Source organism: Lynx canadensis, chromosome B1 (genome assembly GCF_007474595.2).
Source record: "Lynx canadensis isolate LIC74 chromosome B1, mLynCan4.pri.v2, whole genome shotgun sequence".
NCBI classification, from domain to species: domain Eukaryota; kingdom Metazoa; phylum Chordata; class Mammalia; order Carnivora; family Felidae; genus Lynx; species Lynx canadensis.
Window position 1 is genome coordinate 134667882 of NC_044306.2, and position 15583 is coordinate 134683464.

The window sequence follows — 15583 nt, forward strand, 5'->3', positions numbered from 1 at the left end:
CACTACAAATTAAACCCTTTTCTTAATAACTAACCATAGATACTTTTCTAGTTTTAATTCCAGCTTCCATCCTACCCTCTCCCCCACGCATACAAAGCCTCTAGGACATCAAAGTCAGAACACAACGTTATTATAAAAAAGTACAATAAATTTAGGGTTGGTTAATAAAGCAGTTAGTTCGCCTCTGTGTGAACTCACTGAATCAATACAAGCATAAACTGAATAAAAATGCTAATGATATTAAAGGGAGAAATAATGTTTATCAAAGCACCACCCAGAAGCAACCAGTGAGCAGGTAGCAAGTTTTCACTTTGATCCTGCCAACCCGGTCATCACAAATTTGGGGAAATACCAACACTTGTTTCATAATACAGCAACTTTTCTAAATTTTCCCAACGTTTAGTAAAACTCTGTAGATGTAAATTTTAAAATCTTGCTAATTAGTTACCAGCGCCCTTCATCCCACAGATCAGGTGTCCTACATTTTGTTTAGGTCCCCGCCTTGAAAACAAACCCGATTGCCCCATTTTCTGAGAGGTAAACTCCGCTCCAGGCAGCTCCCTATGAAGTCACCGCGTTTGTTGTTTCAAAGATGCAATTAAACGAACATGACACAAGGCCGTCGAAGAGATTAGTTGGAAGTGTGTGGAGGTGTCAATCACATATGTGTAAAGCAAATGAAAACTGCATTGCTACAACTCTATTTTAGTGGTAATAGTTCTCTCCATTCCCCCTTCTCCAGTATATTCACAATTAAACTTTTTAAGAACTTTCTCGACTTTCGCAAACTTTAGCTTTCCAGCTTTTTGTACTAAGTATCATGTAATGAGCAAAGGCCGGGTAAGTGGCCGGGCAGGGGGGGGCGGGGGGCGGTATTTAACTGGGACACGGAGAGAAAAGCAATAAAAGAGCTTGCATCAGGCAGTGTCTCTCCCTCTGCCCCCTCTTCCCCCCTTCCCACCCCTTCTTCTCTAAGCCCTTACATATACACATTCTTCTGGGCGGCCTCTAACCACACCATGTCCACAGTCATTTACAGAAATTAGAAACAGACTCCGGGATCCCTTCCCACAGCACGCACAGAGCAGAGCTGTACTAGCAGGATGGGGCGATGTCACTCCCTACTACCCCACAACCTATTCTTACGCCCCCTCTGGGGTTTCATTCCCAGGAATCCGGCCGAGAAGGTGGATCTAGAGAATTCACAGTGAAACTTCGCCTCCTCCTTCCCCACGCCAGCCACCCCACCACGAAGACCAAAGCAAACTTCCTTTCCCAGCTGGGCAACAGAAGAGTTGATTGCAGGGGCAAGAGCAGAAGCCGAGAGAGGAGGAGGACAGGGAGCGTGGTGTACTTTGTTCTGCACTTCTGCATATCCCCAGCAGAGCCCAGGGCTGCTCTCGTCCTTACCCGCTCGTCCGGAGACCCGGTCCTGCTACTGGAGCGCGGGGCGAGGGCTGAGGGGACGCAGCGTTGGGGCGGGCCGCCGGCAGCCGCCTGGGGCGCCGAGAGCCACCACCTCTTCTCCGCCAAACGGCTGCGGGCGTGGGCCGAAGTAGCTGAAGAAGGAGCCTGGGGAGGGGGAGAAGAGGAGCAGCATCTCCTCCTCCTCCACGCCTCGGAAACACCCCTCCGGCGGCGACCCCGACCGACCGCCTGACCCCCGAGTGCTGGCGCACCCTCTCTGCGCTCCTGTCCTGTGCGCGCCTCCTAGAGCTTCGCCAAAATCCTCCGGCGGGGGGCGGCTCAACGCCTGCAGCCGGCTCCGAGCGTTGCCGAGACGGCTGAGGCAGATCGGGGAGCTAGGGAGTGCTGCGCGCCAGCAAGCCGGTCTCCAGGGGCCGCGACCATGGTGTGTGACCCTCGCCGCGCCGCGGCCGCCGGAGCTACTAGCACAGCTCTGGCTCCACCTCGGGCAGCCGGCACGGCCCCGCCCCCGTCCCTGTCACTCAAGCCTTTTCCCGGGCTCTAGGAGCACCGTCGATCGGCGACCCTGCGCTCCCCTCCGCCTCATTGGCCTGCCAGGCATCCAGCCCCGCCCCCCTCCCCCATGGACGAGGTCGCCGGGGAGACCAGCGCCCCGGTTCCCCTGACAACCGGTGCCTAGGGCCTGGCTTTTAGCGTTCTGGCTAACCAGAAGCTCAGGTTGATAGCCGGGCGGCCAAGTCCCTAGCCCCTGCACGGTGGACTCCTACTTTTAGGCCAAGCCGAAAACGCCGCCGACCGCCCCCGCACTTCCAACTTCAGAAACAGAACTTTATGGCCCTGGGGAGTGTGAGGGGAGAGTGAAAAATGTCTAACTGCTTGCTCTTTCCCTGTGAATCGAAGTGAGACCCCTCCCCCACCTTGCCCTCCCTTGCTTCCAGCCTTGTTTCCATACTCTCACCGGGCGGATTTGGGCTTTGAAAGGGTGAGGAGAAGAGGGGAGAGAGAGAAAGGGCTGGGCTCTGCCAGCTCCCTGCAGCAATATAGCAACTTGGAAATGGCGGGGTCAATGAAAACAGCTCGGTGAGTTTTCCCACAGTTGTAAAGTGATCTTCAAAGGTGTGCTGGCAGCGCTGCGTCAACCCACATGCCCTCGGGAAAACTCAAATACTCATATTTTGGGGGGGAAAGTATGTAAATTCTTATGTTAAAATTCCTCTGAAACTAAGATAATCCTAAAGTTAAAAAAATTAAAAGGTTTAACGTAATCGAATAAAATAGAGAATATCCAATTTTCTATGTAGGACCACACATTGCGACTTGGCAAAGTAGATGTCCTAGCAGCAATTCCCCTCCTGCAAACAGATTTGGATTTCAACAATCAAGAAGGAAGTCTTGCTGAATTCAAGAGCAAACAGTATCTTGTCATTTGAGTTTCAAAAGTTTGGGTTAATTCTCGGAGGTATAAGGGTAACCTGGGCCACTCCGGGAAGGGGACCTGGGGGTAAATGTAGTCCTGGACTGACAGCATTGAGCCCTAGGTGAATCTAAACTTCTTGGTTGGCTCCAAAATGGAGAGATCTGAGGCGAAATTAAAACTGCAGTCCTAGGCTCCCTAACCCCTGAGGCTGCTGTACATGTATGATGAATGAGGGAATTAATAGTAATGATTTACCTCTGGCGAGCACTCGAGTTTTCATTATCTCATTTACTAAATGAATAACTGTGATGTATGTGTTCAGTCAAATATGCCTTGCAAGTATGCACTGAATGTAATTACTCACACTGCTAAATACAATGGAAAATGCACAGCGAAATTTTGAGATAAGGTCCTTGCCCTCAAGGAGCTAACCACAGAGCCTAAGAAAAGTAGCATTCTTGAAACAAATTGAGATTAGGGCTAGAATGTGCAGCTAAACTGAGTACAGGAGCAGATGAAAGAAAGTCTGTGGTAGGTAGAATGGACTCGATCAGTCACATTAAGGAGCAGGGGAATTTAAACTGGGTTTTGAAGGGTACCTAGTGGGATGAATGAAGCACAGAAGAGGAAACAGAAAATTGAGGGAAACAACGTAAAACCAAAGTGCAACAGCAGGAATAGAGTGGTGAAAGTAGATAATAGTAGAATAATAGAGAAGACCAGCCCAGTCAAACTGGAGACAGAAGTGAAGGATTGAAGTCCTTTCCCTAGTCCTTCCCCCATTTTCTGATATAGGATTTTTTTTTTTAAGTATTCTGGTTGATGTATCAGGGTGGTAAGGTAGAATATCTGCCTCTATTTGCCATTGAAAGAAAGCAAATGCAAATTCAAGTCAGAAGGAAAGTGTAAAGAGTAGAGTGTTGGAAATTTTCACAAAAGTAGACAAACCACAGTGTTGTGAGCATTTTTTTTTCCATTAAGGCCATTTCAGGTGGTTGCCCTCAAGGCCTTTTCACCAGTAATCCCTCTGTTTTGTATAAGCTAAAAGGCTGGTTTTAAAATAAATGGCTGTGATACCAAAACCTGATAATACAAAAGAGAAATCTACAAATTAGTCTTCTTCTGGATATAATGGAAAATGAAAATACATACCTAAAATACAATTAGAACCCAGAACTATGTCACAAATGCTATAGCAAAATTAAGAGGCATTATGTATCTGTATGAATGTTTCAACTGATAATGAAAAGTATTTTGTAAAATCTAGCATCATTCCTTAAAAACTTTTAAAGAATTTAAAATAGATAATTTAACAATATGTATTTTATACCAAAGCCAGGAACTTGCTTTATAATGAAACATTGTAATTATTCCCATTGAAGTCAGAAACAAGGATATGATAGCCAATCCAATGAGACATGGAATAGAAATACAAAAGTAAATACTGAAAGTAGATTAGGATTGTCATTTGTTTGCAAATTATATGAAAACTCCATAGATCAATTGAAAAACTTTTAAAATGAGTTAAGGTAACCAGTTATAAAAATTAATATACAAAATCAACAGCTTTCCCATGTACAAACCCTAACTAGTTAGAACATACAATATAAAAAGTATCCTATTTATAATAACCACAGTTAAATAGCTAAAAATGAATACCAAAAGAAATTAATAAAATTTACTTTAAAAATGATGGCCTTATGACACAAAAATGTTTGAATAAAGAAGAGATATACTTTTAGGTTAAATACCAAGACTCAAACATCATATAATTATAATATCTTCTACAAGTAATCTACATACCTAGTACAATTTTAACCAAATGTGTAACAATACTTTTGGGAATTTGAGAAAATACTTTCAAAATTCATTTGCAATATTAACCTTTTAGAAATAACCAATGATTATGGCACAAGAACAGACACTCAGATCAATGGAACAGAATAGAGAACCCAGAAATGGACCCACAAACGTATGGCCAACTAATCTTTGACAAAGGAGGAACGAATATCCAATGGAATAAAGACAGTCTCTTCAGCAAGTGGTGCTGGGAGAACTGGACAGCAATATGCGGAAGAATGAACCTGGACCACTTTCTTACACCGTACACAAAAATAAGCTGAAAATGGATGAAAGACCTAAATGTAAGACAGGAATCCATCAGAATCCTCGAGGAGAAAGCAGGCAAAAACGTCTTTGATCTTGGCCGCAGCCACTTCTTGCTCAACACATCTCCAGAAGCAAGGGAAACAAAAACAAAAATGAACTATTGGGACCTCATCAAAATAAAAAGCTTCTGCACAGTGAAGGAAACAATCAGCAAAACTAAAAGGCAACCGATGGAATGGGAGAAGATATTTGCAAATGACATACAAGATAAAGGGTTAGTATCCAAAATCTATAAAGAACTTATCAAATTTAACACCCAAAAAACAAATAATCCAGTGAAGAAATGCACAAAAGACATGAATAGCCACTTCTCCAAAGAAGACATCCAGATGGCCAACCGACACATGAAAAAATGCTCAATATCACTCATCATCAGGGAAATACAAATCAAAACCACAATGAGATACCATCTCACACCTGTCAGAATGGCTAACATTAACAACTCAGGCAACAACAGATATTGGTGAGGATGCAGAGAAAGAGGATCTCTTTTGCACTGCTGGTGGGAATGCAAACTGGTGCAACCACTCTGGAAAACAGTATGGAGGTTCCTCAAAAAATTAAAAATAGAACTACCCTATGACCCAGCAATTGCACTACTAGGTATTTATCCAAGGGATACAGGTGTGTTGTTTCAAAGGGACACATGCACCCCCATGTTTATAGCAGCACTATCAACAATAGCCAAAGTATGGAAAGAGCCCAAATGTCCATCGATGGATGAATGGATAAAGAACATGTGGTATACATATATACAATGGAGTATTACTCGGCAATCAAAAAGAATGAAATCTTGCCATTTGCAAATACGTGGATGGAACTGGAGGGTATTATGCTAAATGAAATTAGTCAGAGAAAGACAAAAGTCATATGACTTCATTCATATAAGGACTTTAAGAGACAAAACAGACGAACATAAGGGAAGGGAAACAAAAATAATATAAAAACAGGGAGGGGGACAAAACATAAGAGACTCTTAAATATGGAGAAGAAGCAGAGGATTACTGGAGGGGTTGTGGGAGTGGGGATGGGCTAAATCGATAAAGGCATCAAGGAATCTACTCCTGAAATCATTGTTGCACTATATGCTAATTTAGATGTAAATTAAAAAATAAAATTAAAAATTCTGAAAAAAAAAAAAGCTCATGAGGAAATGGGCTCGGTCATTTCTATCCAGCACATTAAATTAAATACCAGGTACAGTATATGATAAATACCAGGTGCAATATATAATAAAAGAAGAACGTGTATCATTCAATGAATAGTGTTGAGAAATCTAGCTATTTGTTGTGTACCTTTTCAGGCACACACACATACACATGTTCTTTTTTGAAGTAAGGTTAGCTCACATACTTATCTAATGCTTTTTTTAAGCTTTGTAATATCTCTTTGATCTCTATCATCAGATCCTCTAGATACACCTAGCTCTTTTGAATGGCTGTTTAATGTTCTATTGCTTAGATATGACATAATTTATTTAACTCCTCCCTTTTTAATGGACATATAGGTTATTCCCAAACTTCTGCTATTCCTTACAATTAGAAATCCATTTCTTTGTACTTGGTCCTGTCTTACATGTGAAACAGAACTGTAGGTTTGGCTTCTAGAAGTATAAGTTGCTGGATTAAAGAGTAAGCACATTTTACATATGATAGACAAAACCAAGCTGCCCTCTAAAGAAGTAGTACCAATTAGTCATCCCAATACAGGTGGAAAGTTTGATAGCTCCTTTTGTTTCCCCACATCCTCACCAATATGACATTATCAAACTTTATTGATCTTTTCCAATCTAATAGGTACAGAATGCTGTCACATTACAAGTATAGTTTTAATTCTCATATGAGTATTTTTTGTATGCTTACAAGCCATTTTGTTTTCTATTACAAAAAATATTCTTCCATTTTTTTCTTCTAGACTTTCATGGCTTTGTTTTTCACATTTTATTTTTTGATCTGTATGGAATCTATTTTGGTGATAGCAGCAGATACCCACTTGCCTCCCAAATCTTAAAAGAATTTGTTAATTTTGCTACATAGAATACAAAGCTTCTAGATAGTAATGAAAACAACAATGAATACAAAATTTACAAAAGGAGAAATTCAGAAAAGCAATGAATATTTGAAAATAAACTGTATACAGTTTATACACTGTTGTCTATATACAACTGTATAAAGAAAAAATAAAAATGAAATAATCTACAAGTATCAAATTATCTACAAGTATCAAATCAAAAAGATTTTAAAGACTTATACTATCTGGTATTGGTGAAAACATGTGAAATAGATACCATCCCATGATTGTTTGGTAGGATTACAGTTTCACTTGTTCCATTTGGGAGTGTAATTGCATTTTCTTTCATAATATATAATGTTTATACCCATTTGCTGATTCCACTTAGGACATTTGTCCTAAATATTTACATATATAACCAGAGATATGATCAAGAATATTCACTGCACTATTGTTGGTAGTCATAAATTTAAAAACAGAACAAATGTCCATAATAGCAGAATGATTAAATAAAATACAGCCACCCATATATATTATCCAGTGACAAAATAAAAAATAATATGATTTCCATTAAAAAATACATCTATCTATATATACTGCAAAATTTATACTAACAGTTTCTCTGAGGATTAGAATTACGTAAACATTGCATTTCTGAAAGGTTTTTATTTAAAATCTTTACAACATGTGTGTGTTACTTTTGTTAGAAAAGGTCTAGGGTGTTAAGAAGACAAACTGCCAGATATAAAATAAATAAGTCATGGGGATGTAATGTATAGCATTGGGGCTATAGCTAATAACAATGTATCATATATTTGAAAATTGCTGAGAGTAGATCTTAAAAGTTTTCATCATAAGAAAAAAACTTTTCTATAAATTAATTAAATTTAAAAAAATTCTGTTCCTCTGTGCTAGTAGCCACATTTCAAGTGCTCACTAGCCAGCCTCGTGTGGCTACTGGCTCCTGAATGACACAGCACAGATGCAGAACATTTCCATCATTACTGTAAGTCCTATTAGACAATGCTACTTTAGAGGCTAGCATAGCTGATTTTTCTCTTAAAGACTAAATAAAAATTATTTCTCTTTTGCCAGCTTCTATAAATAAACAAAAAGGTCAGCAGATTATCACTACTAACATAAAGAAATTAAACAGCTGGACTTAACACCGATTTAATTGGGCTCCCAAGTGGTTCATGGACCTCAGAATATTCATCATTTAGAGACCAAACTTGTGTCTCACTTTAAGTCAGGAATATTTTATGTGGACCCATGGATCATCCCTTAAGGATCCCTTAAGGATCATCCCTCCTTAAGACTGTATTCCAGATCTGTGTATTTGTGCATTTTTCTAGGGAAAGTATCTATACATTTCAGAAAGTTCAGAAAGGTAAATTTTGTATCTTTCCAAAATGTTAAGATTGTGTGCTTGAAATGGCAATGGTTTTAAAACATCACCTTTACCTCAAAGGTTGAAATGAATTCTAGGCTAATCTAAATCTGTAAATAGCGATGTTTTCCCAGCTGGCTTCTTGTGTTCATCTCAATATGAAACATTTGTATTCTGGCTTGTACTAACTGTGTCAGTGTTTTTCTTCCTTTAAGCCCAGAAACATATTATTCTTTTTTGCTTACAGAGTAAGGACTGTGATGGGAACTTTGCCCAAGGGAGAAGCAGAAGCAAGATAAGTAATCCACCAAAACATGAGCAGGTAATTGGAGCACAAAGTCTGACAGTGCTTAAGGAAGACTTTGTGAGACAGTACTGACACTTCCAAGTGAACCAAGAATTAGCTGGGGAAAAATGCAGCAATGGAAACCAGATAGGACTACAATTACCCTCAGGTCCATTGAATAAACAGGTTATTTTCTTTTGGTAGTGGTTGAACTCTCTTTAGAATGTGAGAATTCCCCTAGGATGTAGAGTTACATGACAGCAATGGCACAGATAACTCTAAACATTGGGAGGCAGCCTGGTAGCTCAGTACTATGAAAGAGCATAGCATTTGCACTCAAAAGACCCAAGTACAAACCTTGGCAAGTCTCCTCACTTCTCTGAGTGTCATTTTCCTCATTTATAAAGAGAAGGAAATAAGAATAGCAGGTATGTTCTGCACATAATAGCCTGTAATGTTATTTCAGTATTCAGCAGTATTTCATGGAATATTTGTAAACTTTAAAGTGCTATTTAAGAAAATCAAACAACAATAACAACAAAAGCTATGCAGACTTTTTTGGAATTAGTGTTTTAGACTTATTGAGAAAAAAGGTTTTTAAATAATCTCATTCTGAAGAGAAACTTTAAAAAAATTTTTTTTATTTTTTAAAATTTATATCCAAATTAGCATATAGTGCAACAATGATTTCAGGAGTAGATTCCTTAGTGAGAAACTTTTTTTTTAAACTGGTTATTTATTTTTGAGAGAGAGAGAGAGAGCGCTAGTGAGTGAGGGGCAGAGAGATGGAGACACAGAATCTGAGCTGTCAGCAAAGAGCCTGATGTGGGGCTCAAACTCATAAGCCATGAGATCATGACCTGAGCCACAGTTGGACGTTTAACCAAATGAGCCACCCAGGCGACCCTGAAGAGAAACTTAAAAAAAAAAAAAAAAAAAAAAAAAAAAAAAAATCAGGTACCAGTGCTAGATACTCTTATAAAAGGTTCATTCAGAAAATTTTAATTGTGGTACAGCTGTAACAAATTTTCTTTACCAACAAGACTCTAAGCTCTTTTTCACTTTCCCCCCTACTGGCCCCCAATTGACCAGGGTTTGTCAGTTACTCTGATTAGGGCTGGCGGTGTGTTAGGCTAAAAACATTCACCTACTCCTGCTTGATTTGCCAGCTGCCTAATGGCTCTGCTTGAGCCCAAATGTTTCCTGAGTGCCTCAGCTAGAAATCCTCACTTTCAGGAGTTAAACTGCAAGGGTGTTAACTTTAGAAGGTAGAAGTAAAAACTCACTTTACCTTTCAGCTTTCTCTCTTCGCACATTAGTATAGATTGGTTTATCAGATTAGGGTAGTTGTCACTTTAAACCCTGAGGGTGAGAGATACTCGGGAGGCAAATTTTAATTAGCTTGAAGGGGAAGAAGAAAAGAGGGAAGCTAGTTTCGGTGAGTGGAAGAGAGGGAGAGAAGAATTTGGTGGGGGGAGAGGTGTGTGGTATGAGGGTGGCCCGCAGGGCTGATGATACCAAGGGAGGGGATCAGGGAAGTATGTGTAGTACTAAAGGGGTGTGGCACTGAACTCAAACTGCCAATTCACAATTTTTACTAGGGCTGGTCCTGTCTCTGACTCATTTCTACTACTTGTCCTGGCAAGTTATGTAACTGCCTGTTCAGTTTGGTTGAAGGGAGTATGGCAAATAAGCACAACTCTTTTGTTGTTTGAAAGGAAGCCAGGTTTGAGCATACACAAAGTAACTTAATATGAACACACTGTGATCTAAACCTGACCTATAGGGCCTTGCCTTAGGGTTCATGACTGCTAACCTTGATTTTCTTAAGTGTTCCCAGAAATGGACACCAAATCAGAAGTGAAGCTTTCTAGTTTATGTTCTGTTTTAAAGAGGGTGATTTCACACTGTCCCATGGGAGTGAGCTGCTGTGCAAGAAAGTTGATCATTAAAGGCTTTGTTAGGCAGAGCTGGAGTGTTTAATAAAACAAAGCATCACTTCGCAAAAAATTTCTTAGCAGTTGATTGATTTTTACGTTTTCTCGTATAATGTCTAATACAAAACTTAGGAGGAAAAATAGTCTTATCTACAAACACTAATTATTGATTTAGGGCCAAATCCAGAGTTAGAATACTCATATAAACAGGAGAAATGCCACATTTTACAACCACATGAAGAGAGGAAATTTGTCTTACTTGGAGAGTTGAAGCTGTTAAGATTAGTAGTTCTTTAGTTCACCTTAAAGTAGAGAACTATTAAAAATTATACATATGTAAATTAAGTATTTTATTTTTACCCAAAACCTATCATTATACACTTATTAGCCAATCTTTTGATGTTGGGCCAAGGCTTTTCAGACCATAAATCTGTGGTTGAGAGTTGTAGGTTGTCTTTTTTACATAAACCTTTCCTAAATGCAAAATCTACAGTTTTCTCTTTTGATTTTTATTAAAGGAAGCGTAGAACCTGAGGACACTACAGTTTTCTTACCTCTGGTAATTCGTGGCAGTAATTTGCTTTTTTATAGCATTCAACTTCATTTTTAAAAATTGTGTTAGCGGCGCCTGGATGGCTCAGTGGGTTCACCGTCTGACTTCGGCTCAGGTCATGATCTTGCCTTTCACGACTTTGAGCCCCACGTCCAGCTCTGTGCTGACAGCTTGGAGCCTGGAGCTCGCTTCAGAGTCTGTCTCTCTGTCTCTGTGCCCCTACCCTGCTCATGCTCTGTCTCTCTCTCTGTCTCTCAAAAATAAATTAAAAAAAAAAACAACTGTGTTAAAATATACATAATCTAAAACTCACTACTCTAAGTGTGTTTATAACTTTCAACTTAATTTTCACTTTGCACTTATACTTAATAAAGTGTATAAAAGTTAAATTATGTATGTACGTTAGCAAGAATAACTCACATTAAGAGTTTGGGAAACTAAAACAATTGATTTAAAAATTTTTTTAATGTTATTTATTTCTGAGAGAGAGAGAGAGCAGGAGAGGGACAGAGAGAGAAGGGACACAAAATCTGAAGCAGGCTCTGAGCTGTCAGCACAGAGCCTGATATGGGGTTCGAACTCAGGAACTGCAAGATTATAACCTGAGCCGAACTTGGATGCTTAACCGACTGAGCCACCCAGGCACCCCACAAAACAATTGATTTTTATGTAAGTTTCATGAGGGCAGGATTTGAGTCTATTTTATTCACTGCTATGTCCCTCCCTCCTAGAATAGAGCCTGTCACAAAGTGGACACTCAGACACTATTAAAGGAATGAATCAATGGCTGCTGGTGGTTATAACTCATCTGGAGGAGGCAGAAATGTACAGGTATGCTATGATATAGCCCATTAGTAAACATTCAGCAGCCATGGACATCAGTCTGTGTGTTTTTATAGAGGGAATGGAGAACATCAGTTAATCTTGTAATGTGGTTTGACCAAGTGAAGGTAATTTAATAGAGCTATTTTATTTTGAAAAAATCCCCATGTAGCACTTAACACAGGATGTTATATCCAGCAAGTGTTCTGAAGATATTAATCTTTGTTGATTGTTGGTTGATCTCTTTATTCTTGGTATTCTACTGGGAGAAGGAGAGAGAAACAGGTGAGGATAAACAGTAGAGATATTAATATGCAAATATAGGGGCGCCTGGGTGGCTCAGTCAGTTAAGCGTCCGACTTCGGCTCAGGTCATGATCTCAAGGTCCGTGAGTTCAAGCCCTGCGTCGAGCTCTGTGCTGACAGCTCAGAGCCTGGAGCCTGTTTCAGAATCTGTGTCTCCCTCTCTCTGACCCTCCCCTGTTCATGCTCTGTCTCTCCCTGTCTCAAAAATAAATAAAACATTAAAAAAAATAAAACATTAAAAAATTTTTTAAAAATATGCAAATATACAGTATACTCTTGGAGTGTGGAGGGGAAAAGGGATTTTTCTTACTCTCTCAAAACAGTTACTAAACTTTGCTGGTAATATGAACTCAAAGAGTAATGAACTCTATTCCCTTTGGTCAGAGAATATACTGTAATTACTAGGCTTTCAGTAAACATTCCTTTGCTTCATTATAGTTTGAATGATCCTCCATTTTCTTATCCAGTTCTCTTAATGGGAAGTCTTTCCAGTGCCACCAATGGCAACTCTAACTAAATGAAGACTTACAGTATTTATCAGCCAAAAGCCTGTTAGCCAAAAATCACTGTGTTTAAAACTCTCACCAGGGGCGCCAGGGAGCCTGGAGCCTGTTTCCGATTCTGTGTCTCCCTCTGTCTCTGCCTCTCCCCCGTTCATGCTCTGTCTCTCTCTGTCCCAAAAATAAATAAACGTTGAAAAAAAAATTTAAAACTCTCACCAGCGTGGGCTATAGACTGGATGGATTCCAGTTACATAAATAACACAAATTGAGTCCTGTCTTCTCCCAGAGGACCCCTAGACTCCAGAAAGTGTGTTGTCTACCTCTCATACTTCTAGAAATCTCCAAGTAATGGTTTACATGTTCTCTCTGTTTGTCTTTGTTCTTGTGCTCAAACCTCTTCCTGAAAGTCTAATGCCTGAACATCACATGAAGGCACGTGCTTGCTCTTTCTGCTGTGGCCCATACCCTCCACGAGGCAATGAATATCGGTGTCAAGGAGATTGTCTTCCAGTGTTCCCCAAAGCTGTCAGCAATGAGACAGAGCTGGGCTGGGCTCCTCTGCAGAAGTAAGGCACCATTGTGCAATATTTTGTCACATGGTTCTTGAAGTGGCACTGTTCATGTTCATTATATCACAATGTCTCTGTTGAAATTCACTGTTTTAAGTACATGAAAGTGAAGGGAGGTAGTCACCATGCCATGCCTTTCCCTTTACTGTCATCACCCTACACACACACTGTCACATACATACTCTTTCCCTGTTCTTCAACCAAACATAAAAGTATTTCTGTGCATAAACTCTTCCAAATAGATGCTTTTAGAGACCACCAGCCCTCCTGTTCAGCAAATAGCCAGGCTCTGGTAATCAGAATATTATGGGGATAAGTACCATTCTTTTTAAGATAGAAGAAATATCTTCTAGTTAAAGGGTAATCCTTTGTTTTGGGTGTCTGACCATGTTTTTCTCAGTAGAATAGGGCAGTGCATCAGAAAGGCTATTAGCTCCAAGCAATAAAATATCTGATAAGTAGTGGCTTAATCAGATAGTGTTATTTTTCTCATAAAAAGCCAGGTGGTCCTCAAAAAATTAAAAATAGAACTTTATGACCAGCAATTGCACTACTAGGTATTTACCCAAGGGATACAGGTGTGCTATTTCAAAGGGACACATGCACCCCAATGTTTATAGCAGCACTATCAACAATAGCTAAAGTATGGAAAGAGCCCAAATTCCCATTGATGGATGAATGGATCAAGAAGATGTGGTATATACATATACAATGGAGTATTGTTCAACAATCAAAAAGAATGAAATCTTGCCATTTGCAACTATGTGGATGGAACTAGAGGGTATCATACTAAGTGAAATTAGTCAGAGAAAGACAAATATAATATGACTTCACTCATATGAGGAATTTAAGAGACAAAACAGATGAACAGAAGGGAAGGGAAGCAAAAATAATATAAAACCAGGGAGGGGGACAAAACATAAGAGAGTCTTAAATATAGAGAATAAACAGAGAGTTGCTGAAGGGGTTATGGGAGGAGGGATGGGCTAAATGGGTAAGGGGCATTAAGGAAGAGCACTGGGTGTTATACATAGGGGATGAATCATTGGAATCTACTCCTGCAATCATTGTTGTACTATATGCTAACTAACTTGGAAATAAATAAATAAATAAATAAATAAATAAATAAATAAATAAATAAAAAAAACCAGGTGGTAAGCAACTGTTTCTGATGTCCAAGCCAGGGTCACTGCACTTCAGTTTTCTTTGCCTTCCTCTTCAAATTATAGTAGGACCCTGCAACCCAGCAATCACACTACTAGCTATTCATCTAAAGGGTATACAAATGCTGATACTAAGGGACACATGCACCTCAATGTTTATAGCAACACTATCAACAATAGCCAAATTGTGGAAAGAGCCCAAATGTCCATTGACTGGTGAATTGATAAAGAAGATGTAGTATACACACAACGCGTGCACACACACACACACACACACACACACACACTGCAATATTACTCAGTGGTCAAAAAGAATGAAATCTTGTCATTTGCAACAATGTAGATGGAACTAGAGTGTATTATGCTAAGCAAAATAAGTCAGTCAGAGAAAGAAAAATATCATATGACTTTACTCATATGAAGAATTTAAGATACAAAACATAGGGGGAAGGGACGGAAAAATAAGATAAAAACAAAGAGGGAGGCAAACCATGAGGGAATCTTAAATACAGGGAACAAACTGAGGATTGCTGGAGGGGAGGTGAGTGGAGGGATGGGCTAAAAGGGTGATGGACATTAAGAAGGGCATTTGTTGGGATGAGCACTGGGTGTTGTATGTAAGTAATGAATCACCGGGTTCTACTCCTGAAACCAATACTACACTGCATATTAACTATCTTGACTTTAAATAAATAAATTAAAAAATCATAATAGGATGGCTGTAACTCCAGATATTCAATCCTCTTTCAAGACCAAATGAAGGATGGGAAATATGGAGTCAGCCTTGGCTGTTCTCTGTCTCTTTGTGTCTCTGTCTGTCTCTCTCTATGTATATATAATTGTGTGTGTGTGTGTGTGTGTGTGTGTGTGTATAAAATTAAAAGCTTTTCCTAAAAGACTTTACTCTTTCGCCTACATATTAGTGGCCAAAATTGTGTCCAGCTAAATACAAGGAAAACAAGGAAGCAAGTACTTAGCTTTTCTTGTCTAACAAAGGCAGGCATGGGAAACAGGGTTTGGAAATGAATACT

At 39.6% G+C, this 15583-nt stretch overlaps 1 long non-coding RNA gene across 1 annotated transcript; it reads left to right on the plus strand.

Annotated features, from left to right (window-relative positions):
* The first annotated feature begins 2140 nt into the window (after positions 1 to 2140).
* On the plus strand, positions 2141 to 12016 carry LOC116738041. Its single transcript, XR_004343580.1, has 3 exons — positions 2141 to 2508; positions 8662 to 8736; positions 11922 to 12016. It is a non-coding gene; the product is annotated as an uncharacterized LOC116738041 (long non-coding RNA).
* Positions 12017 to 15583: the final 3567 nt, after the last annotated feature.